This window comes from Lygodium microphyllum, chromosome 3 (assembly GCF_053477565.2).
Source record: "Lygodium microphyllum isolate KBCC chromosome 3, Lygodium_microphyllum_v1.1.10, whole genome shotgun sequence".
NCBI lineage: Eukaryota > Viridiplantae > Streptophyta > Polypodiopsida > Schizaeales > Lygodiaceae > Lygodium > Lygodium microphyllum.
The window spans coordinates 100411561-100438685 of record NC_141137.1 but is presented as its reverse complement, the minus strand read 5'-3'; positions in this window follow the sequence as shown (position 1 = coordinate 100438685).

Sequence of the window (27125 nt, the reverse complement as noted above, 5' to 3'; positions counted from 1 at the left end):
TGCATGCTGTTCATCCTGAGTTTGTTTGCAGGTTGAAGAAAGCCTTGTATGGCTTGAAGCAAGCACCTAGAGCATGGTCTGACAAGATAGGACAGTACCTTGTCACTATTGGCTTTCAGATTTCCAAGGCAGATTTCTCACTTTATGTGAGAAAAACAGAGAAAGGTATTATGCTACTTGTCATTTATGTTGATGATTTGATTATGACAGGTGACAGTGATGAAGATATCCTTCATGTGAAAATGCTATTGAAGCAGAAGTTTGAGATGAAGGATTTGGGAGAGCTACGTTATTTCTTGGGCATTGAGGTGATTAGATCACCAAGTGGGATACAGCTCTTGCAGAGGCAGTATGGATTGGACATGCTGTTCAAATATGGGATGACAGGCTGTAAGCCTATTTCAGTTCCTTTGGAGCAGAATGTGAAGCTGAGCACAGATGCAGGTGAGCTTCTAGAAGACCCTACTATGTACAAACGCATAGTAGGAAGCTTGATTTATATGACTATTACCAGGCCAGATTTGAGCTATGCTGTTGGATTGGTAAGTTAGTTTATGCAGGCTCCAAGGAAACCGCATTTGGATGCGGCTAGACGCATACTCAGGTATGTGAAGTCCACATTGTAGTATGGACTATTTTATGAGACTGGGGTTCAGACACAGTTGCATGGATACACTGATGCTGATTGGGCTGGTAGCATTTCTGATAGACGTTCTACCAGTGGATATGTGTTCTCTTTTGGGAGTGCTGCAGTCACTTGGAGCAGCAAGAAACAGGCTACAGTTGCCTTGTCGAGCACAGAGGCTGAGTACAGGGGTGCAGCAATGGCTGCATGTGAGGTAGCTTGGTTGCATAAGCTACTTTATGATATGCATCAGCCTACAGATGGGCCAGTTGTCATTTATTGTGACAACATGAGTAGTATACACTTGGCAAATAACCCAGTCTATGATGCTAGAACAAAGCACATTGAGGTGCATTATCACTATGTGCGGGAGAGGGTTTTACTAGGTCTTATTGATCTAGTTTATGTCAGCACAGAGGATCAGGTAGCTGACATATTCACGAAGGCATTGGGCGCAGAGAAGCTGCGCAAGTTCAGAGACCTGCTTGGTGTGCAGGAATTGGGATTGAGCTCGAGGGGGAGTGTTGAGATATCAAGCTCCACTCGTGATACGCCAGGGTGACCGTTGTGTATTTATGTCACCGACTTGTCAGTTGTAGACGCGGTTGGTACACCGCCCATGAATAATAGCTACATGATAGCTATCCTTATCTACTCTAGTTCGTGGCTCAGTTAGTATGCCACCTTAGTTAGTTGAGTTTGGTTTGAGACCCATATATAGGGTTCTTCTATTTCTTTGTAAGTGAGTTCTTTTGGCTTACACAACTAAGAAGAGGAAAACTGTTTTCAGCCTCCACCCTTGTGTGTCTTCCCCCATTGTGCAAGCAAGAAAGCTTCAAGCGAGACTCCTTCCTTCTCTCCCACAATCTTGACATCCGTGAGGCAAGGGCTTCAACAATGAAGGGGAGAAATGCCATCTACCACATTAGGTAGTAGTGCCAATGCATCAGGTGGTGATAATACTATAGCAACAACTCAAACAATGAGGATTTATCCACTACCCTTTAGCAAAGGCAAGCTAGATGGTACAAAATACACTTTATGGAAGTTTAAAATTATAACTATCCTTGATTCTAATGAGCTTCGAGAGACAATGTTGAGGACTGACCCAAAACTACAACCCACCCTTGATCCATTAAATTCGAGTGCTATAATTTCTCAAAATACAAATATTCTATGGGCTTAGAAACGAAGAAATACAGATGTATCGTGTGCCTTAGTTACTTGCTATTTTGATAGTGTTGTGACCTTGATTCAACATACAACCAAGGCATTATAGGCTTGGAATGCATTAAGGAGTCACTACAAAAAATGAAATAAAAAAAGGATTCAAAACTTGGAGAATCAACTAGTAGTAGAGAAGTTTGCTAAAGAAGAGACACTTGAAGCATTCATTACTTAGATTAAGAACCAATGTGATCAGATGGCTAGCATTGGGATACAAAAGACTATTAAGGAGCTAGCTCAAAGGTGTCTTCAGATTTTTCTATCAGAGTTTGATGGATTGATAACTACCTTAAACAATCAAGTGAGACCGAATCTTTAATATTTGAGGAACTTTTTGCACTACTAATAGAGGAGGAATTGCTGATCAAATCTAGAGAAGGTAGTAGTAGTGGAGATATTGCATTATCCACCAATGCAAAAGATAAAGGTGGTTCCTCTACCAACAGTGACAAAATGATGAAGGGTGGTAAGAAAAAGTTTCAAGAAGGGTAGTTCTACTATAAGAAAAAAGGACATCCAATTGCAAATTGTCCTATCAAGAAAATATATGAAAAGAATGGCACCGTGAAGAATAAAGGGAAGGAGATAGCCAATACAACTGAAGTAGAGTTGGAGTTATTCATGGTGACCATTGAGAAAGTGTGTTCCTTGATGCAAAAAATATCTACTACTAACTCATGGGTATTGGATAGTGGCACCTCTTGATACATGACCAATAAGAAATGTCTATATAGTTCTATAAAGCCTTTGTAAGAATCCATCACTATGACAACTAGGAATGATGCAAAATGCCTTGTTGAGGGCACATGTACTATTTTCTTTGTTGTTGCAAATGGTGGACTCAAAAATCTATAAAATCATTGTATTTTCCAAAGTTTAAGAGGAATTTGCTATTAATTGCTTCTATAACTAATCTTGGCCACCATGAGATGAGGTTCACTAAGACGTGTGTAGAAATTATCAATAGTTTTGGCAAAGTTGTCAACAAAGGAGAAAGAAGAAAGAACATGTAGTGCTCTTACAGCCACCATTGGTGTAGGTACAAGTAAACTTTGGTATGAAAGATTTGGCTACATTGGTTTTGCAGTGTCAAAGGAGATATATAAGCAAGATATGGTGGCTCACCTATTTATAAGATTGAAATGTAAGAACCATGTGAAGCTTGTATGATGGGCAAGTAATAGAGAAAGGCATTTCTACAAGAAAGCAAGAACAGAGCGAAGGCTCCTCTAGAGTTGGTGCATACTGACTTATGTGATAAAATACCTACACAAGCATTGGGGGGATCTTCTTATTTTATATTGATCGTCAACAACTATATTAGTAAGAAGATGATGATATATTTCATGATAAGGCTCAAGCTTTCAGTAAGTTTAAAGAATGGCTAAAACTTGTTGAGAATGAAACAAGGCAAAGTGTGAAGAAGTTTAGAATATATAGCATTGGTGAGTTCAATTCAAAGGAATTTGAAGACTTTTGCAATAGCAAAAGGGTTATTAGTTGTTTGCCAATGCCTCAAACATCTCAACAAAAGGGTGTTGTTGAATGCCAAAATCACATCATTATGGAAATGGGAAGATGCATACTTAAGAGCAAGGGATTTCCTAACTGTTTTTTGGCAGAAGCTGTTAATACTATAGTCTACATTCTCAATCAAAGTTATACAAATGTACTTAATGGCAAAACTCCTCATGAAACCTATTTTGGTAAGAAAACATGTGTCTCACAATTTAGAACTTTTAAATGTAAATACTATGTACATGTTCCAAAAGATAAGAGAAATAAGTTAAAACAAAAAAACACAAAATATATTTTCTTGGATTATAATGATGAGAAAAAGGCTTACAAATTGTATGACAAAGAGGCAAAGAAGATCATAGCAAGCCAAGATATGGTATTCAAGGAGCAGCCACATATAGTGGAGGATGAAAATATAGGTTATTTCACTTTTATCATCCAAGAATGAAGTAGTCCACTATGAACCTATCCCAAGAGCTATCCCCACCCTCAAGGAAGAAGAAGCATAATCTTTGGATAATGAGGAAAAAGTTCACAAACCTATAATCATACCATAAGAGAAGCCATTGCCGCAATCAGTGAAGTAGCTCTATGATCACAGTATCTATGTCTACAACTATTGAGGAAAAGGTAAATGGACCAAGGAGGTCTCTGAGAATAGAGGAGTAAAGAAAGGCTTCTGCTCACATAGTCATCAATATGACCTTCATGGTTGAGATAATGAGAGAAGTAAAGGAGCTAGTGGACTTGGAAGAAGCACTTATCAATCCAACATGGATAGCATCTATGCAAGTTGAGTATGAAAACATAATGAAGGATGATACTTAAGAGCTAGTGGATTGGCAAGAAAAGAGGAAGATTATTAGCACCAAGTGGGTCTAGAAGGTAAAGTACAAGGCTAGTGGAAGCTTAGAAACATACAAAGCGAGATTAGTTGCATAGAGAGGATTTTCATAGGTTGAAGGATTTGATTTTCAAGAATCATTTGCTCTAGCTACTAGAATGACTACTATTCGCAGAGTACTTGAAAAATTGGCCATTCATAAGAAGTGGCTAGTTTACCAAATGGATGTTAAATCAATATTCTTGAATGGTGACCTCAAGGAGGAGGTGTACATTGCTCAACCACTGGGGTTTGAGGCCCACCACTTTGAGAACAAAGTTTGTAAGATAAATAAGGCATTGTATGGGCTAAAAGAAGCCCCTAGAGCATGGTACTAGTGGATAGATAAATTCTTTTTAGGATTGAATTTCAAAAGATTTGCTTTAGATGCTAGCTTGTATGTCTATAAGGATGGTAAAAGGGTCTATAGTGATTGTTCTATATGTGGAGGACCTTTTTATTAAAGGTGACTATGAAGATATGATCCATTAGACTCAAAAGGCTTTGAGATTTCAGTTTGAAATGATAGAGTTGGGCTTGCTGCACTATTGTTTGGGGATTGAAGTCTAGCAAAATCTTCATCTCTCAAAAGAAGTATACATGGGAGATCTTAAAAGTATTTGCCATGACTGAGTGTAAGGAGATAGCTATACCTATGGAGGTCAATGTGAAGTTATCCATTGAGGTTACATAAGCAATAGCAAACATTGGGAGATATAAGAGATTGGTTGGCAACCTCATCTACTTGTGTAACACTAGGTATAGATATCAGCTTTTCTATTGGTGATTTGAGAAAATTCTCAAACAAATCATGAGAAAGTTATTAAAAAGCAAGTGCTGAGATACTTGAAGGGAACTCTTGACTATGGTATCACATATAATTTCAAAAGTGCTCTTATGGGAATTATGACTTAGATTGTGGGTAAGTGATAGTGATTCATGGAGATCGATATCTAGATATTGGTTTCTCTTTAGGTTCTAAAACTTCTCTTAGATAAATAAGAAGCAACCAACTATGGCACTATCTTCTTCTGAAGCAAAGTATTAGATAGCTTATTTTGCTACATGTGAAGCATTATGGTTAGAGAGGATCCTATGGCATATGAGAGAACATGATGAAGATCCTATAGTGCTAAGGTGGTGCCTCCTCCCTTGATGTGGTGAATCCTACAATCCCATCAGTGCAGACTCCTACAACAGACGACAATTCCAATATGCAAATCAAGTACCAGACGTGTTGCTACCTCCCTAGGTATGCCTCTTCATCACCTGAGATAAGTTAACATCATTAACCAGACAAAGCCAATCTTCATCGACAACCTTTGAGTGATGCGAGCTTTCATCCTAACCAGATGGGGATGTGAGTATGGGCTGCCCTCTGTATGCATCAACAGAGTGTGAGACAGAGGGTGGGGTGAGTGAGCAATCTTGGCCTTTTATATTCAAATGAGAGGTGCGATGTGTGAACGGAATATTGCACACACAATCTGGGTCTCTTAATGTATAAAGTACGATTTGTTCCTATGCATGGTACTCTAAGGCTCAGTGGCCTTCCTTCTTACACTGTATGCTAGCACACGACGGAATGCACTATTGCACTATCAATTGCACATAAGGCATACAACCTTTGCACAAGTGGCAGTGAGGCTTACATTAATGGGTGTGAGGAATTCGATCGCCCTCCTATATTCATCAAATGAGCATGAGACAGAGGGGGGATAAGCGTGATTGATTTTCCCTTCCTTAATTGAGAGGTGAGGTCTGAGGGACGTGATGACCATTGGAGTTAGGTATGTTCTCATTTCCCTATGCACACATAGGATGGGTCTCCATCATCATCATTACACATATCCCTTTATTGGTGCACTGCACGATAAGGCTCCTTGGCCTTCCTTCTTGTACCTATGCTAGATGGGTTGGGACGCATTGATGCTCCATCAACTGTGCACATTGGCATACTCCCTCTGAACCATCCCTCTCATTAATTTCTAAACTGGGTGTGAGAGATGGGTTTCAATTATTATCCCTCGAGTGACGTGAGCCATGGGGTGAGCAATTGATCTATCATTCCAACATGAGTGACTATTGAGATGAGTGATGTATCCTTTGCCATTGGCAATTTCACCAGCTCTTCAATGCTACCTCCCTGGGTGTTGTTGCATGGTCTCCCTACCATGCTAGATGAGTGTGATGTGGTGAGCCGTGGTACCTCCTGCTAATGATTATGACCCAAGTTCATGTGTCAACAAAACGGTTCACCTCGACCATTTGCAAATTGGGCCAGGTTTTACTAACCCTACTCCTTTTTTTTTACAAGAGCCAATCATGTTTTAAGTGTGGGGATATACGTGTATGGATTCTGGTCCAGTGTTAGACCCCTAATGATTAGTTAACCCGATCTATTAAGGTCTAAAGTGTGGAGATGCATCCCTGCATGTTTGTTCTACAAACCCTTATGAAAATACTCCTCTCTGATAATTCAAGCATAGCATGTTCTTATATTACCATGATGGGGTCCCTTCCCCACCTACCCGTCTTATTTTGATCATGTCGTGGGATCGTTCCTTATTCATTTGTCTTTATATTTTGTTTTGTTGTTTTTTCATATGCACGTATCCTATGTTCACAGAAATTAAAATCTGACCTTACAGCCTTGTTCGTCCCTTTGAACTGGCCACTTTTCATTTTTATGGCCCTTAGTTTCAAGCCACAGTTCACGCGTTACTAATTTTTAAAGAATGTTTTGTAAATTTGACATGTTTCCTTGTGAACGTACATTTTTCACTCAAAACAACAATTTGATGTGACAGACCTGACCTATACCTTCCTCTTGATATTTTTTGCTTTTTACTTCTTGTTATTGCAATGCACTATTTTTTCATATTTTCAAGTATTCTCGTGGGTGTTTTGGGATCTTTTTCCATGTGAACTTGCCCTATTTACTGGAATTCAATTTTATGATTAGATAGCTTTTTGACATACTAGACATGTTTGACACTTCCTTCCATACATTTTTCCTTCTTTTTGTCTTTCGTTTTGGTGGATGGATTTTCCAAAATTAAATTTTCTACGTATTTTTATTCTACCATCTTCTATGTTGCGTGTGTGAATACCCGTGTTTTTGTGATTTCCTACATGTCAATGCGTTCGTGATGTCGTGGGCATATGCCTTGCCTATTGTGTCGGCCCTACCATTTGCAAATTTTTTTATCCCCGACCCACATTCGTGAGAGAGATGGGAGAGATACTCCTTAAAAAAGGAAAAAAAACCCAAACCCACCCCCCAACCGACATCCCCTCTTCCTCCTCTCCTCTCTCTCTCTCTCTCTCTCTCTCTCTCTCTCCCCCCCTGCGTCCTCCTGTCGTACTCCTCCCCTCCTCTTCTCTACCCTCCTCCATATCGTCCTTCCCATCTTCTCCCTACCTTCCCCTTTCCTTCCTCTTCCCCTCTTCCTCCCCCTTCCCCTCCTCTCCCTCCTCCCACAGCGTCTGCAGCTGCGCAGTTGAAGCCACCTGGAACAGGTGTCACCCGCCATGACTTCCTTGTCGCTCGCTGCCCAAGCCGTGTCTTTGCCCGCCACGCGATCGCCGCTGCCGCTGATGAACGGGTTGCTCGTTAAAAGGACCCCATTGTGCCCACTACACTATGAAGCTGTGCCGCCCACTGAGCCATCGCTGGAGTCACTTGCATGTGGCCAGACGATTCTGTTGCTCGCCGTCGACATTGTCCCCCGTGTCTCGTCGTCCTCTTGTGGCTCGTGCCCCACGTGTCCCTTCTCCCCCACCGAACCTACCCCGCCCAAACCCCTTACCCCCCAACCCAGTGTCCACCTCCCCAAAACAGACCCCCCACCCCAAACATTTCTATATATATATATAGATAAAACGTATCAAGCCACACATACAAAACAACACACCCCACTCTTTCTTAAACAATTTAAAAAAACAAAAACAAAAAAAAAAAAACTTCAAAACTTTAAAAAAAAAAACATTTCACCCTTCCACCCTCTATTCTTTTACTTTCCCCTTGTCTCCTTTCCCTTCTTTCGCGTATGACCACCCTCTTCCACGATGCCATTGGCGTGTCGCTTCCATAAGGTGGTGTTTGCGTGCGGGGTTTTGGTCCTTGTGAGCATGTTTGTGCTACGGTCGTTCATGCATGAGGATGCATGCATGATTTTTTTCGCGCAGTCGGGAGCTTGTAGCTGTTCACACGCAGCCCACGCAATCCATGACTGGGTACTATATTTCCCACATATGTTTTTATTTTCAAAAAACCATAAAAAAGTTAAAGATATGTCTAAAAACCACTAAAAATCCATATAAAATGAAAAAATTACAAAAAATTAACACAAAATCTAAAAAATTTGTTGAAAAATTAAAAAATATTTTATCAATTGAAAATGACAAATGAAAAATAGACAAATATAAAATAATTGAAAAGAACTTTCAATTTTATAAAAATTCAATAATATCCTTATAAAATCATCAAAAAAGTAGAAAATTTTAACACAATTACCAAAGATTCCAAAAGTTCCTTTCATAATTATGGATCATTGAAATGAGGTGAAATTTTCAATACCAATTGGAAAATATTTATTTGAAAAGAAATTAAGCTCTTAATTAACTAAATTCTTGAAACATTTTTTCAAAATTCATAAATCGTTCATGCATGATTTTTTTCGCGCAATCGGGAGCTTGTAGCTGTTCACACGCAGCCCACGCAATCCATGACTGGGTACTATATTTCCCACATATGTTTTTATTTTCAAAAAACCATAAAAAAGTTAAAGATATGTCTAAAAACCACTAAAAATCCATATAAAATGAAAAAATTACAAAAAATTAACACAAAATCTAACAAATTTGTTGAAAAATTGAAAAATATTTTATCAATTGAAAATGACAAATGAAAAATAGACAAATATAAAATAATTGAAAAGAACTTTCAATTTTATAAAAATTCAATAATATCCTTATAAAATCATAAAAAAAGTAGAAAATTTTAACACAGTTACTAAAGATTCCAAAAGTTCCTTTCATAATTATGGATCATTGAAATGAGGTGAAATTTTCAATACCAATTGGAAAATATTTATTTGAAAAGAAATTAAGCTCTTAATTAACTAAACTCTTGAAACATTTTTTCAAAATTCATAAATCGTTCATGCATGATTTTTTTCGCGCAGTCGGGAGCTTGTAGCTGTTCACACGCAGCCCATGCAATCCATGACTGGGTACTATATTTCCCACATATGTTTTTATTTTCAAAAAGCCATAAAAAAGTTAAAGATATGTCTAAAAACCACTAAAAATCCATATAAAATGAAAAAATTACAAAAAATTAACACAAAATCTAAAAAATTTGTTGAAAAATTGAAAAATATTTTATCAATTGAAAATGACAAATGAAAAATAGACAAATATAAAATAATTGAAAAGAACTTTCAATTTTATAAAAATTCAATAATATCCTTATAAAATCATCAAAAAAGTAGAAAATTCTAACACATTTACCAAAGATTCCAAAAGTTCCTTTCATAATTATGGATCATTGAAATGAGGTGAAATTTTCAATACCAATTGGAAAATATTTATTTGAAAAGAAATTAAGCTCTTAATTAACTTAAACTCTTGAAACATTTTTTCAAAATTCATAAATCGTTCATGCATGATTTTTTTCGCGCAGTCGGGAGCTTGTAGCTGTTCACACGCAGCCCACGCAATCCATGAATGGGTACTATATTTCCCACATATGTTTTTATTTTCAAAAAACCATAAAAAAGTTAAAGATATGTTTAAAAACCACTAAAAATCCATATAAAATGAAAAAATTACAAAAAATTAACACAAAATCTAAAAAAATTTGTTGAAAAATTGAAAAATATTTTATCAATTGAAAATGACAAATGAAAAATAGACAAATATAAAATAATTGAAAAGAACTTTCAATTTTATAAAAATTCAATAATATCCTTATAAAATCATCGAAAAAGTAGAAAATTTTAACACAGTTACCAAAGATTCCAAAAGTTCCTTTCATAATTATGGATCATTGAAATGAGGTGAAATTTTCAATACCAATTGGAAAATATTTATTTGAAAAGAAATTAAGCTCTTAATTAACTAAACTCTTGAAACATTTTTTCAAAATTCATAAATCGTTCATTCATGATTTTTTTCGCGCAATCGGGAGCTTGTAGCTGTTCACACGCAGCCCACGCAATCCATGAATGGGTACTATATTTCCCACATATGTTTTTATTTTCAAAAAACCATACAAAAGTTAAAGATATGTCTAAAAACCACTAAAAATCCATATAAAATGAAAAAATTACAAAAAATTAACACAAAATCTAAAAAAATTTGATGAAAAATTGAAAAATATTTTATCAATTGAAAATGACAAATGAAAAATAGACAAATATAAAATAATTGAAAAGAACTTTCAATTTTATAAAAATCAAGAATATCCTTATAAAATCATCAAAAAAGTAGAAAATTTTAACACAATTACCAAAGATTCCAAAAGTTCCTTTCATAATTATGGATCATTGAAATGAGGTGAAATTTTCAATACCAATTGGAAAATATTTATTTGAAAAGAAATTAAGCTCTTAATTAACTAAATTCTTGAAACATTTTTTCAAAATTCATAAATCGTTCATGCATGATTTTTTTCGCGCAGTTGGGAGCTTGTAGCTGTTCACACGCAGCCCACGCAATCCATGAATGGGTACTATATTTCCCACATATGTTCTTATTTTCAAAAAACCATACAAAAGTTAAAGATATGTTTAAAAACCACTAAAAATCCATATAAAATGAAAAAATTACAAAAAATTAACACAAAATCTAAAAAAATTTGTTGAAAAATTGAAAAATATTTTATCAATTGAAAATGACAAATATAAAATAATTGAAAAGAACTTTCAATTTTATAAAAATTCAATAATATCCTTATAAAATCATCAAAAAAGTAGAAAATTTTAACACAATTACCAAAGATTCCAAAAGTTCCTTTCATAATTATGGATCATTGAAATGAGGTGAAATTTTCAATACCAATTGGAAAATATTTATTTGAAAAGAAATTAAGCTCTTAATTAACTAAATTCTTGAAACATTTTTTCAAAATTCATAAATCGTTCATGCATGATTTTTTTCGCGCAGTCGGGAGCTTGTAGCTGTTCACATGCAGCCCACACAATCCATGATTGGGTACTATATTTCCCACATATGTTTTTATTTTCAAAAAACCATACAAAAGTTAAAGATATGTCTAAAAACCACTAAAAATCCATATAAAATGAAAAAATTACAAAAAATTAACACAAAATCTAAAAAATTTTGTTGAAAAATTGAAAAATATTTTATCAATTGAAAATTATAAATGAAAAATAGACAAATATAAAATAATTGAAAAGAACTTTCAATTTTATAAAAATTCAATAATATCCTTATAAAATCATCAAAAAAGTAGAAAATTTTAACACAATTACCAAAGATTCCAAAAGTTCCTTTCATAATTATGGATCATTGAAATGAGGTGAAATTTTCAATACCAATTGGAAAATATTTATTTGAAAAGAAATTAAGCTCTTAATTAACTAAATTCTTGAAACATTTTTTCAAAATTCATAAATCGTTCATGCATGATTTTTTTCGTGCAGTCGGGAGCTTGTAGCTGTTCACACGCAGCCCACGCAATCCATGACTGGGTACTATATTTCCCACATATATTTCTATTTTCAAAAAACCATACAAAAGTTAAAGATATGTCTAAAAACCACTAAAAATCCATATAAAATGAAAAAATTACAAAAAATTAACACAAAATCTAAAAAAATTTGTTGAAAAATTGAAAAATATTTTATCAATTGAAAATGACAAATGGAAAAAAGACAAATATAAAATAATTGAAAAGAACTTTAAATTTTATAAAAATTCAATAATAACCTTATAAAATCATAAAAAAGTAGAAAATTTTAACACAATTACTAAATATTCCAAAAGTTCCTTTCATAATTATGGATCATTGAAATGAGGTGAAATTTTCAATACCAATTGGAAAATATTTATTTGAAAAGAAATTAAGCTCTTAATTAACTAAATTCTTGAAACATTTTTTCAAAATTCATAAAATTGTCAAAAAATTTATTAAAAATACCAAAAACTAAAGTGGATTTACATGTTTAATTTTCAACTCACATTTTGTTGATTAAAATAAATAAAATAATAAAAACCAACCAAAACCATGTCGAACTAACATTAAAATTAGAAAAAACAAAAACAAAAATTAAAGAAAAACCTCTAAGTGAATTTAAAAAAAAGCATAACACCATAAAATAAGAAGACTCAAATATATTGAAAATTCTAGGCATGGTATTTCGTATTTTTAAATGCTATTTATTTTCCAGTTAGTTGGATTACTTTTTGGATTTATTGAGATTGCGATTTTTCCATCACATCAATTATTGATTGCACATTCAGAATTCATTTGCATACACACCCTTCTCCAAGTACCCAGTTCCTTTCATTATTTTCCCTTTTTGCACCAAACATCACATTTAATTTAAAAAAGACCAATTGATCACCTTTTTCACACACATTTACGCGAAATACACATTTTAATTAATTAAAAAGAACCATCCATTCACGTAGCATGTGCTTCTTGCGCCACAAATACACATTCTTAAATTTTTAATAAATAAACCCGCCATCACAAGTGAACATACTAAAAAAAGTATTACACACACATTAATTTGTAAAAAAAAAACTTGCATTTTGAGACCTTGAGTTGGGACATAGTCGGAGTGACATTAATAAGTATCATAAAACTTAATAAGTTTTCAATGGATAAAATGAATTGCCATTTTCTTATTAAGGTTTATTACCTAATAAAAATTCACCCTTTGATAATTAAATTTTATTAAGGTTTCGGATAAACTGATATTGACCAAAAGCTTCATGCTATGCATACAAACAAGCACCCCAAAATCCCATATCAGGTTTGTTTGTATGCATAGCATGAAGCTTTCGGTTGCATAAGTGTAGAGGTCATGCCAAATTTTTTCTAGGATGTGGATTGCTTGGGGTGGTCAGTCAGTTGGGGTCAAGTCAATATCAGTTATTATGGTCAATATCTTATTTGTGGTTATTTTTGGGTTGTTTTGCATGTGCTCTTTGTGATGGTCTGTGTGTGAGTGTGGTGTGTGTTATACACTATCTGAATGGTGCCTCGTACTCCTCCCTCAGTCTAGTATGTTCCCTTGGTGTCTCATGATTATTCACTATTGTTAGATTCGAACCTTATTATTAAGGCGGGGTTGTTCAAATTTGTGACACTTTCATTGCTACTTATCCGAAAGGATTTTGATGCATGTGATCAATTTTTAGCCTCTTACAATAAGAGATTTGGTCATGTTTGTGGAATCGTTAGCCATATGACGCCTAAGAGCCGTCCTTACCCTATCATGGGTAACCTTTTCCTATTACTCGTCAATTGTTCTCCAATGAGGATATTTTGAAGTTGTTACAAAAGCAGACCCAAGATGTCTTGGATCCTAAGAGGGTTATCACTACTTCAGGCATTAGTGTATCCATGATCTCCAATACTCTCTCGAAGCAATTGTGCTAGTTTCTTTAGGACATGTTTATGCTTGTCAAAACCTCTTCTAACTACCTTTTAAAGGAGTTATTTACAACTTCTCGTATGGAGCTGAAAGGAATTACCATTGATTGGATTTCGTATCTCCTGGCAATGATGGATCAACATTTTATTAGAGCCACAAGGGATAATGTAACTAATATCACATTTGGTTCTTACCTCTCTGTTTTCTTGGCGTATGCTGCCCATGCAAAGGAAGTTCCTACATTACTAGTTGATCCTCTAGAGGTTCTTCCTCTTACTGAAGAAACGTATGTTATCATTGAGGATGTTGATCCCCTCCCTCTTGTGGTCATTCAGAGGAAGCGACTTAAATGAGTAGCTGAATCAGTACCAATTTCTCCTCTAGTTTCAATTCCTGTTCAATCTAGCAGCCAACTACTTGCTTTTATTATAACACCAAATCTTTTCAGAGCACATAGAGATGGTACTCTAGAGATTTCCATTTCCTCTCTACAATATCTAGTGAGGAGATACCATTCCTTTCTTAAGCAAATATATCCAGAGCTCTATCGAACTCTCGGTTTACTACCTGTATCCAGTAGCTTTATTCTTCATGTTATTGGTGCGTAGATCGGTCGCTGTATGCTCACGTAGTGAATCCCGGAAGGTCCCCAAGAACAATGAACTCTACTTTTTGCACAAGTTACAAGGTAAAAAGCATGAACGATAAGAGCAAGAGACCAATTGGGTTCAATCTCCCCCCATGCCTTGTGTGAGCGCTTCACAAAGCATGTATTTTATGCATATTTCCATCTTCATGCTCAATAATAGCCCAATTTACAAAAATATGACAAGCTTTTAGCTTTTGAGTTTGCTTTTACAAAAATAGGAATAAAGCTAATGGACGGTGCCCATAGAGTCTGGCACGCCCAACACAATGTCCAAATAGAAATAACATATCCGTGCGCATAGGCGCATACAAAATAATAATAAATAATCGATGCCTCAATAGACATGACAAAATATAGGCGTGGCGCCTATCAAAATATAATCCATAGGTCGAATACTCGCTAGACTCCAATGCTTTTCTCTGCCACTGCTGCTATCTCTACACATCAACTGAAGCATTCACAATCGTTAGTAAAATAATACAATTAAACCGACAAAAGTGAATACCTAGCAGTCTTCAGCTACATAAATGAATCAACTAGTTAGAAATAAATCCTAACCTTAATTTATTACGAGTGCGCACTCTAAACTCATAAACGTTTATTAATTTAATATGTATTTTGCGGAATCACCCGCTATGGAATCACCCATGTACACACTAAATTAATGAAACGCCTGAAAAGGACAGGCGTCCCCATCAACTTCTCGCACAAAGAATCCACTTTGTGTATGAGTCCCGATCATCAAAGTTTACGGAATCCACCGTAAAACCTCACGGAATCCACCGTGGAATATGCCTCCTGGCATCATACCCCCGGGGTGGGATAGCAATTGATCTCAATTGCTATTAGCGCAATGTGGAGCTAACAGAGTGGGGAAAGCATTTAAGTCTCTAGTGTGCATCCATTGTGCTTCCTCTACAGGATGGTTCTTAAATTTAACTAGATATCTAGAATACCTTCGGCCAGTTCTAGTGGTCATAAAGTCAGTGTCTATGATAGCTTCTGGTTCAAGTATTTCAGTCTCTTCCTCTAATAAAGGTGGGTTTTCATGAACAGAGTGGACAGGTAATTAGCCTCTAAATGGTCTCAATAAACTAATGCGAAATGTATTGTGAATTTTCCAATGAGATGGCAATTCTAACTTGAATGCATTGTCATTAATTTTATGAATGATTCTAAATGGTCCATAGAATCTAGGAGCTAATTTGACAACTGGATGTCTATCTACACTTTGCAGTCTATGTTTTTCTATTCTCAGCCAAACATAATCATCAACTTTGAAATTCATGGCTTGTCTTTTCTTATTGGCTTGTTTGGTATATGATTGCTGGGCTTTAGCAATCATATCTTTAACTTCATCAAATATACTATTATGCATACTAGCAATATCATCAGCACTCTGAATTCTATTAGACAAAGATGCAACAGGTGTAGATAATCTATATCCATAAATGACTTCAAACGGTGCTTTCTTTGTAGATGTGTGCGGTGTATTGTTATATGCAAACTGTAATAAATGCAAATGAGTGTCCCATGTTTGAGGTTTAGAGATAGTATATGCATGTAAAAGATCTAGAATGGTGCTGTTTGTGGCTTCTGTTTGTCCATTAGTTTCTGGATGAAATGCAGATGAGAAATCAATCTTTGTGCCTAGATTAGCAAACAGTGTAATCCAAAAATTGTTACAAAATCTAGAATCACGATCTGAAATGATAACTTTTGGCAATCCATGGTTAGTAAAAACAGTTTTCAAAAATAAATGTGCTGCTTGTGATGCTATTAAAGTTTTCTTACATGGAATGAAATATGCTTGTTTACTAAATCTGTCTACAACTGTCCAAATCATATCATGGTTAGATTTAGTATTTGGTAAACCAGTAACGAAATCCATAGAAATTTGTTCCCAAGGTTTAGATGGAATAGACAAAGGCATAAGTAATCCATAGTGTTTACCATGATGTCTCTTGATTCTTTGACAAATTAGACATTCAGAAACGAAGTTAGATACATCTGCATCCATATGCAGCCAATAAAAATCGTCAGTTAACATACGTAAGGTAGATATGATACCTCTATGACCTTGATATGGGGGACAATGAATTTCATTCAAAACAAAATATCGGAATGGAATGGTAATACACAATCTCTTTTCATAAAACATAAATCCATCATTATATGAGAATGAATCAACAGGAATGAAATTATTTTGAACTAATTTATTCCAATCAGAATGAAAAGTAATATCCTGGTGATATGTATCTTTCATAGCAATCAAAGAATCAAAATATATAATAGAAATATTATGAATGGCAGGTCTTCTACTCAATGCATCAGCCACTACATTTTCTTTTCCAGGTTGGTATTGAATGATAGGATGAAAACTTTGAATAAAGGAAGCCCATTTGATATGATGGTCAGAGATTTGGGGTTGGCTAAGTAAATGTCTAATACTTTGCTGATCGGTCTTTATCATAAATTCTGAACCCATTAAGTAGTGTTTCCACTGTCTTAATGCTTGTACAACTGCTAATAGTTCTTTGCCATATGTGGAATATTTCAGTTGAGAGGGTTTCAGCTTACAACTAGAATATGCTATAGGATGATTGTCTTGCATAAGTACAGCTCCTATTCCTGGTCCACTAGCATCGGTCACTACTAGAAAGAATGGTTTATTAAAGTCAGGCAACAGTAGAACAGGGGCATTGGTTAATGCATATTTCAGTAAGTCAAAGGATTTTTGTTGATTTTCGGTCCATTAATAAACAATTCCTTTCTTAAGAAGTTTGGTTAATGGTAAAGCAAGTAATGAAAAATTACGTACAAACTTCCCATAGAAACTAGCAAGACCAAGGAATGAGCGTAACTCATGCACATTTTTAAGAACATGCCAATTCAATATTGCATCAATTTTCTTAGGATCAACTTTAATTCCATCAGATGATACAATATGACCTAAATACTCAATTTCTGTCTTAAAGAATTCACTCTTTTCAGGATTTGCATACAGTTGATTTTCTTTCAATAACTGAAAAACCAATGACAAATGCTCATAATGTTCTTTCTCATTTTGACTAAACACCAAAATATCATCAAAGAAAATAATTACACAATATTGATATTTCAAAAAGATACGGTTCATCATTCTACTAAAGGTAGCAGGTGCATTAGTAAATCCGAATGGCATGACTAAGAATTTGTAATGACCAAACTGTGTTTTGAATGCAGTCTTGAATATGTCAGACTTATCTAGCCTCACCTAATGATAACCAGACTTAAGGTCAATTTTACTAAATATAGAAGATCCTTGCAGTTTGTCCATAAGGTCATCAACTCTAGGAATAGGATACCTATTCTTTACAATGATCTTATTTAAAGCTCGATAGTCAATACACATACGATAGGTATTATTCTTTTTCTTGACTAACAATACAGGTGCACCGAATGGAGAACTGCTAGGGCGAATCAAACCTCTATTTAGTAATTCCTCAACTTGACTCTGGATTTCTTTTTGCTCTATCTAATTATGCCTATATGGTGCTTTGCAAGGTGGTTGTGTGCCAGGGATTAAATCTATCTTATGGTCTTCTGGACATGAAGGAGGTAAACCTGGTGGTAGGTCTTCTGCAAAACAGTCCTTAAAATATGCAAGAAATTCCTTATGCCTAGGGTGCATATGATTTTCCTTTACTTGCAATTCATTCACCCAAATGAGATAGGATTTACTACTCTTGCGTAATGCATGTTTAGCTTGAGTATGCGAAAGCAATGGAAAAACATTAGATGCATGCATACCATTTAATGTAATAGATTTTCCTTGAAAATTAATATTCATTGTGTGTGTGGAATAATCTATATCTGGGTTATGCTGGTGTCGCCAAGGCATACCTAGAATAATGTCACTCGACTGTAATGGAATAACTAAGAAATTTCTTCTTTCAGTGTATGAACCAATTTGAATCTCTAAGTCTTGCACTTCTTGTGTACCATTATACCTGGTGCCTAAAAATGTAGCTTTTATAGGATAATGCATAGGTACAGTCTGTAATTTTAATTCCTTTACCAATTTTGCTGAAATAAAATCATGAGTACTACCGTCATCATGCAAAATAGTCTTTTCCTTTCCATGCACCAAACATTTCATAGTCAATAATAAATGTGGAGTAGGCATACCTGGTAAAGTATCAGAAGTAGTAGTAGTATCGTCCTCATCGTCAGTGAAATCAGGCATATCCTCATGTTCGTCTTCATCCATGGCTCCAATGTAGTTGATATGAGCTGGTGGCTTCTTTGTATGACAATTTGCTGCGAGATGTCCAGGCTGGTGGTATTTATAGCATACTATTGGCTTGGCTTTGGTTACATTATTTGCAATGGTAGGAAGTCTAGGTACATTTGGATTTGGCTGTGGAATAGGCTTAGGATTTGGATTGACATTGGATGGTAATGCAGGTGGTTTAGCCCAATTCTTGCGGAAAGATGATGAAGAGAAACGACCTGGATTAAATCTTCTAAAATTGGAATTGAATTGTTTACATCCATAATTACCATTGGCTTGGAATTGCTGTGGTCGTCTGTCTCTACCGCGTAGCTTATCTTCAGTGTCGTGATCTAGTGAAATAGCGTCTTCAAGGGTACCAGGCTTGAACATATTAACTTCAGCATAGTAATGTCCAAGAAGTCCAGACATATACTTCTGCTTATGTGTTGTCTCTGGTACGTCTTCAAGCATACGTAGCTGGAGGAGTGCATTCCAAAAACGCTCTGTATACTGAGGTATAGGCTCACGATCCCGTTGTTGAAGTAGATCCCATTGCTTGATAGCCTTCTCATGAAATTGCAGTGGAAGGAAATTCTGCATGAACTTCTTCTTGAAATCTTCCCAAGTAGCAGGACATTCTATGCTCTTGCGTACTACAGTCCGCCAAAGTGATGCTCTGTCTACCAAATGATTAGTAACACACTTGATTTTATCTTTTTCTGCATAGGTTTCCTCATGGAAATAGTCATCAAATTGACTAATAAATGCTAGAACAGTCTTTCCTTCTCGTATGCCATTGAAAGTGCAAAATTTGAAACTTCGTTTACTTATCTTTGATTCCTTGCGAATGGTTTGAGCTTCAAGAGTGGCGTCGATGGTACGTTCAAATCTTCAGCTTGAGGTTCTTCTTTGTCGGTAGACGCTCTTTGTAATTTTGCCAATTGCTCTTGCAATGCTTGCCTAGCCCTTCGTTCTTCTTCCAATTGCATCATGATTAAGTCTAGCTTTTGCTCCATCGTAGGCTCAAGTAGGTCGTCTTCAGCCATAGGATCATCCATATGTGGTTCTGTCATCCTGTAAAACTCAAAAGATCTTTCTCACTCAAAATCAGGTTAGCGGGATGAGCGTAGCTCAAATTCGGGGTTACAAGGCTTATGCGTTTTTGGGTATTTCTTTCTCAATCTTCAAAAAATCTACGATTTTTCCTTCTTCGTATGCTGAAAATACTTCAGCAAACCTGCGTATAGGTAGAATACCTTCCAACGAACAACTTTGCAGTTCGGAGTTTTTGCACAGGAACAGCCCTTCTAGGAGTTTTGAGCACAAGTTAGTTCTAACTCCAGTTGACTAGTCTGACTTGCAGAGTTGCAGACTTAGGTGACTTGCAGAGTTGCACACTTGCAGAACTTAGCCGACTTAGTGAACTTGCAGAACTTGATCACAGATGACTTGCAGAACTTGATTTCTGAGGCGCAGGACCTGGAGTTGTTGACTTGCAGGAGATGACTTGCAGAGTTAAGCTTAATTTGATTAAGCTTGATAGCTTAGGCTTATGGGGGTTTACTTCAGGAAAAACGGCGCACTCGTGGGGGGGGGCGTTTTTTTCACCGCCCGAAAAATTCGGCAGCCCCTCTGATACCTCGTTGACGATTTTTGAAGCTACTAAGCTTCTTTTAAAGCTTATAAGCTTTAAGATTAAACTTTGGAAGAAACAAGATAGGGATTTTCTCACTGTTTGCTCATGACTTGTTGATGGAGATGAAGGAGTGGTCCTCCGCCTGTACAGCCCAGTCCTTCGCGATCTGATGACAGAAACAGGGGTTCTTGATCGCCAGAAGTCTGCTTGTATCGACGGTTCGCGACGAGATTGACCGTAGAGCCCGATCGTTCCAGGAGCTCCGCCTTCGCACGAGATGGGTAGCGATTGGAAGCTCTTGATCTCAGCTCCGCTTTGATACCACTGGTGCACAGATCGGTCGCTGTATGCTCACGTAGTGAATCTCGGAAGGTCCCCAAGAACAATGAACTCTACTTTTTGCACAAGTTACAAGGTAAAAAGCATGAACGACAAGAGCAAGAGACCAATTGGGTTCAATCTCCCCCCATGCCTTGTGTGAGCGCTTCACAAAGCATGTATTTTATGCATATTTCCATCTTCATGCTCAATAATAGCCCAATTTACAAAAATATAACAAGCTTTTAGCTTTTGAGTTTGCTTTTACAAAAATAAGAATAAAGCTAATGGACGGTGCCCATAGAGTCTAGCATGCCCAACACAATGTCCAAATAGAAATAACATATCCGTGCGCATAGGCGCATACAAAATAATAATAAATAATCGATGCCTCAATAGACATGACAAAATATAGGCGTGGCGCCTATCAAAATATAATCCATAGGTCGAATACTCGCTAGACTCCAATGCTTTCCTTTGCCACTGCTGCTATCTCTACACATCAATTGAAGCATTCACAATCGTTAGTAAAATAATACAATTAAACTGACAAAAGTGAATACCTAGCAGTCTTCAGCTACATAAATAAATCAGCTGGTTAGAAATAAATCCTAACCTTAATTTATTACGAGTGCGTACTCTAAACTCATAAACGTTTATTAATTTAATATGTATTTTGCGGAATCACTCGCTATGGAATCACCCATGTATACACTAAATTAATGAAACGCCCGAAAAGGACAGGCGTCCCCATCAACTTCTCGCACAAAGAATCCACTTTGTGTATGAGCCTCGGTCATCAAAGTTTACAGAATCCACTGTAAAACCTCACGGAATCCACCGTGGCACGGAATCCACCGTGGAATATGCCTCTTGGCATCAGTTATGAAGAGATTCAATAGTCTAAGGAGGAGTTTCATAAAGCGAATAATGAGCTAGCCTCTGCTCAAGAAAAAATTTCTGACCTTTGTACCCAGATGGAGCAACAGACTAAGATCATTGATGTCCAAAAAAAGAAGATTTCTAATTTAAAAACACAGTTTCCTAAAACTAAATCCCAAGTGGTTACTATGACGATTGAGGAGAGGGATAGGTTGTTGAAGGAGTCTCAAGAGCTAAAAGCTTTGATAGCTGCCCAAACAAACAGAAGAGCTTACGTCAGCTAATACAATCCTCGAACAAAGCAATACTCAAATTCAACAGCATAAGGAACAATTCACTTAGTCTTGTTCTACTTCATAGAGTCCTTCTGTGTAGCCATTTCCTTCCTTATCCCCTACGGATCTAGGGGTCCTTCAAAGGAATGCTACATTATGACCTTTATTCCAAGTAAAGATGGAAAAACTTCAGTCACGAATGGATTTATAGTGGTCTTCATTTGAGCAGTTTCAAGAGTTTGTTCCTCTCGATCACTCTTTCTTTATGCATTATCACCAACACAAGCTGACATTTTATATTAAGATTTCAACAATGGATTTTCCTCTTCCAGAGGATGGTTGGAGTGAAGCTTGGTCTTCTAAGTTGTTGGTTGAAGTGGCTAGAATGGTCTTTGAAGATTCTGTGACTGTAGATATTATGCTTATGTCTTATATGTACTTGCGAGGTGATTTGTTAATCTCGAATGATGAAGACTTGGCTTGGTATGTGGGGGATGTGGTGTTACAAGCTAATTTGTATGTCAAACATTTGGAGTTGAAGAGAGATTAGATGTTCCAAACATATTCCTTCAAAGTGATTCATTGCCCTGAGACTTCTTGGCATACCATGATTGACTCTGTGATCTTGAATTAGTGCCAAAACAAAGCTTTTGTCCATGTGTAGAATACTAACCAATTGAGGGTGGACCTCTTAATCCACATTTCAAAATAACATCCTTTTGATTTATCTTTCTTTGATGCCTATCATTGCAGATCTGTCTTAGGTCTAGGTCCATCAGTACCTTGTTTATCTTATTATCAATAGATGGCCCACAAATATGAAGTTATCTTTCCCTTTATCAATCTAATCCACAAGTTATTTTACCTCTTTTATAACAACCCCAAGGTACAAAAGTTGATCCCAAAGCCGTGCATGAATGTGAATATGACAATTGATTCTCAATAACCGAATATCTTGTACTTTCATGCCCTTTGTTTGCCTAGCAGATATCTTGAATTGGTAGAGAGGATGTGTTGCCTACAATTTGTTCAAAATCCCCCCAAAACTTTTGTACATGAATCTCTATCTATGGATCACTTCCGTAATCACCAAGATTTTAAGAGGGATCATCTTCATTGATACCCGTAAATGTAATTTTTGATGATTCATAATTATATATCTCTTTTGGAGGTGCCATTCAGATGGTTGTTTTGTGTTTAGTATGTGTGCAATTGTTATTTAGTTCTATAATGGAGTCATGGCAGTTGGAGATTCAACACTATTCAAGAAGTTACATATTTGAAGATTCATGGTGGTGATGATGATGGATGGATAGCTCAAGATGCAAAAGATGTAGAACCTCTTATATCCTTTAAAAGTTTATTATGCTTTTTTGTTTCTAAATTGTGTTAATGGATAAAGGTGTTTTCATTTTGTTGCCCTTCTTTATTAGATGCAAGTTATAAATTGGGATCATGTTTGGATGGTATTTCTTGAAGATGCTGCGAAAGATCAAGTTGAGCTATATTTTGAACTTATATTCTCATTTTTTGAGGTTACAAGAATGCTCCCTGATTAAGTGTGAGGATATGTTAAGGGTTGAAATGACTTGATTTTTAGGTTAATGTTTGTTGTTTTTGCGGACTGAATGGTTGATTTTTGATGGATTTTGTACATTGATAAGTTGATTTGGAAGTGTTTAAGAGTGTGTTGGATAAGGATGATTAGGTTTGAGAAGCACATGATGAATTTCAGTGAAGATATAATGTTCTGACATGTTCTATTGATGTTCTGATAGTGTCTGATTGGTTCTGTTGAGCTTCTATTTTGTTCTATTTTCCTTTTGAATGAGAGGATGGAATAATGATTGATGGAGTTTGAGAGTTTTTGGAATCTTATTGATTGATTCTTGGTGGTTTTGAATGATTTTAGTTGAACGACCAAAGAGGAGTTATTGATGATTATTATTGATTATCCAATTATACTATTGGGAGAGAGCATATGTGAGAGAGAGTGTGAGAAAGAGATAGCCAAATCTATACAAAACAATGTATCTATGAGTGAGTGATTGTGAGAGAAGGCTATGGAACTGTTGAAGAAGAATACTATGTGATGATTTCCATTCAAAATGGTGTATTCTCTTGTATCTTTGTGGTCTCTTGATGATCTATGAAGAATATGAAGAGCATAATCAATTTTGTTCAAGTTAAATCCGTGGGAGAATTGTTTCTATCAAGTTGCTTGAAGATTTGAGAAGATTGATGTTGTTTTTCTTGTTGTGGTCATATAAAATATGAAGAAAATACTTGTTGATGATACAAGATAGATTTCTTGTAGTAGATTCCTCGTTTTCTTGGTGTTCCTCTTGGGGATCCAATGGTAGAGTATGCAAGCTCATCCATCTCACCTCATGCATCTCTATCCATGTCTTCAAGCTTCACACCTTCCAATTGAATGGGTTTGATCTACTTCTTTTGCATCAATACATTGTAGAGATGTTTCTTTTTCAATATGAGAAGTTTGTGCCATCTAATTGTTCAATACTGTTAATTGCATTTTTTGAAGTAGAAGAAGAAGCCATAATTATTGTAGGATATGCAAACCAACAAACAACCCAAATAGTATCAATTGCACAACCAAAAAGACCAACAAACTACAAAACCAAGTGCTCACCAACTAATTGCAAAAGTAATATATAAATAGCATGAGCATGCTTCAAGATATACCAATCTTTTTGAAAAATTTTCATGCAACTTTGCAACTATTTACTTAAGCAAAACATCCTCCAAAACACATGTAACTTCTTATTGTAGTACAATGGTGGTTTTGGCTTATTTGACCATAATCCAAAGGATAACAGAGAGGGTTTTTAATGAAAACAATAGTTTGTAGCTTCTAGAATAGCAAAAAATATGAAAAAAAGTATGTCATCAAGGTAGGGGTCAAAATTTAATCAAACTAGTCAATCAAGAAGCCAATAAACTGAAAATATAAAGAAATAGACTATTTAACCAAGAAACCATAGCCAAGGTGACTAGGCATGAAATGATATTACCATTGTTAGAGCTGAGAATCAAATGATGAGTAGTTGCAGCATGGTATGCATCCCAAGCTATGGTGGCCAAGAGTATACACCCTCTTAGATGGTGGGATCTCAAAGTCATATCCTTGAAGAGTAGCTAACCATCTTTATTGCTTGGGAGACAAATTTGGTTGTGAAAGGAAGTATTTCAACACATGATGATTTCTTTTGACCTTAAAATGACTGCCATAGATGTAATGATGCCACTTTTTAATAGCATGCAATATTGCCAACATCTCTAGCTAATAAATATGCAATTGGCGCTCCTTGTCATCAAGCTTTCGGCTTTCATAAGATATGACTCTATGGTCTTGATATAAAATAGCTCTAGTTCCTCTTCCACTAGCATCTGCACATATGATAAACTCCTTAGAGAAATCCGGGCATAAAAGGATAGGTACTAGAATTAAGAGAGATTTCCGCTCATTGAAACTTTGATTGGCGATGGAGTCCCAAAAGGAAGCCTCATTTTTGAGCCTATCCATCAATGGAGCCGCCAGATGAGCATAGTTCTTGATGAACCTCCTATAGAAGGATGATAACCCAAGGATTCCTCTAAAAAAAGTTGCATTCGTAGGAGTAGGCCATTCTTTAATACATTTCACCTTGTTGGGATCCACTCTAATGCCTTGCTCTCCCACAACATGACCTAAGTATTCAACTTCATCTTCCATGAAAGAACAACTCATCATTTTGGCAAAGAGTGCGTGTCTTCATAATATGTTAAAGACCACTCGAATATGCTTCAAATGCTCATCCTTGGATTTGCTATAGATAAGGATATCATCAAAGAAAACAAGGACTATTTTGAACAAGACGAGTTACAATATTTTATTTATGAGGGCTTGAAAAGTAGCAAGCAGATTGAAAAGTCCAAATGGCATGACCAAGAAGTGGTATAACCCTCTTTCAGTCCTAAAAGCTGCTTTGAGCTCATCTCCTTCCTTCATTCAATTTTGATGATAATCCAATCAAAGATCTATTTTGGTGAAGACCTTTGCATCTTTAAGCTTATCCAAAAGATCATCAATTTGGGAAATAGGATATCTATTCTTGACCGTTGACTTATTTAAATCCTGATAATCAATGCATATGCAAAATGATATATCATTCTTCTTGACTAAGAGCACGGGAGAGACAAACAGTGATTGACTTTGCTGAATTAAACCCATTTACAACAATTCTTTGACTTGTCACTCCACTTGTTTCCTCTCAAACTTGGATAAGAGATAGTGAGGTTTGTTGATGGGCTTTGTGTTGGGCAACAAATCAATAGGATGGTCAACCTCTCCTTTGGAGGTAAAGATAATGGTGACTGAAATAAATCCTTGTATTCCTCCAATAGCTCTTCCAATCTTAAATCTCTTTTCTTTGTAGAATAAGATGGTTGATTTGATGATTTCTCTTCATCTACTTTTGCAAGAAAAAGTGTAAAGATGCATGACTTGGCATTGATTTATTTTCGTAATTTCTTCATGGAGATGAGTTCTATTTGTTTGTGGTCTATGCCTTTCAATTCTATGTGCTGTCCTTGCCAATTAAGTTCCATTTACATTTTGTCCAAGTCTAAAGTAAAATTTTCAAGTGTCTTCAGTCAATTACATCCAATAACAATGTTAATAGGCCCTATATCCAAACTGATCAAGTCCACTTGTATTGTACAAGAGGACGATAGCTCAATTGAAGTACACCAACACATTTCTTTACTAGAGTCATATGCACCATTGGTAACTTGTATGCGTAAGGAAGAATCCATATCAATGGGTAGCAACTTCAGCCCGTTCAAAGATTTTGTGTTGAGGAAGCTATGAGTGATGCCCGTATCCACTAAAATATGTACAACCTTGATATAATTCATGATACCTTTGAGTTCAAGTGTACTTTTCCCTTTGCAACTGGTCCATGCATAATGTGAAATGGTATACAAGAAAGCATGAGAATCATGAGTGCCACCCGGATCAAATGGAAATCCATCCATGGGATCATAAAATCCTTTGTTAGTGGCATCCTCTTCTTCATGAATCTCTTTAACCATTGTGTAAGCATCAACATGTAGTAAATTTTCCTCTTGATCTTCTTCTTCTTCAAGTTCCACATCTTAAGTGATCACCATATTGATTATCAAATTCTTAGCTTTACATTTCAGCTTATGATCTT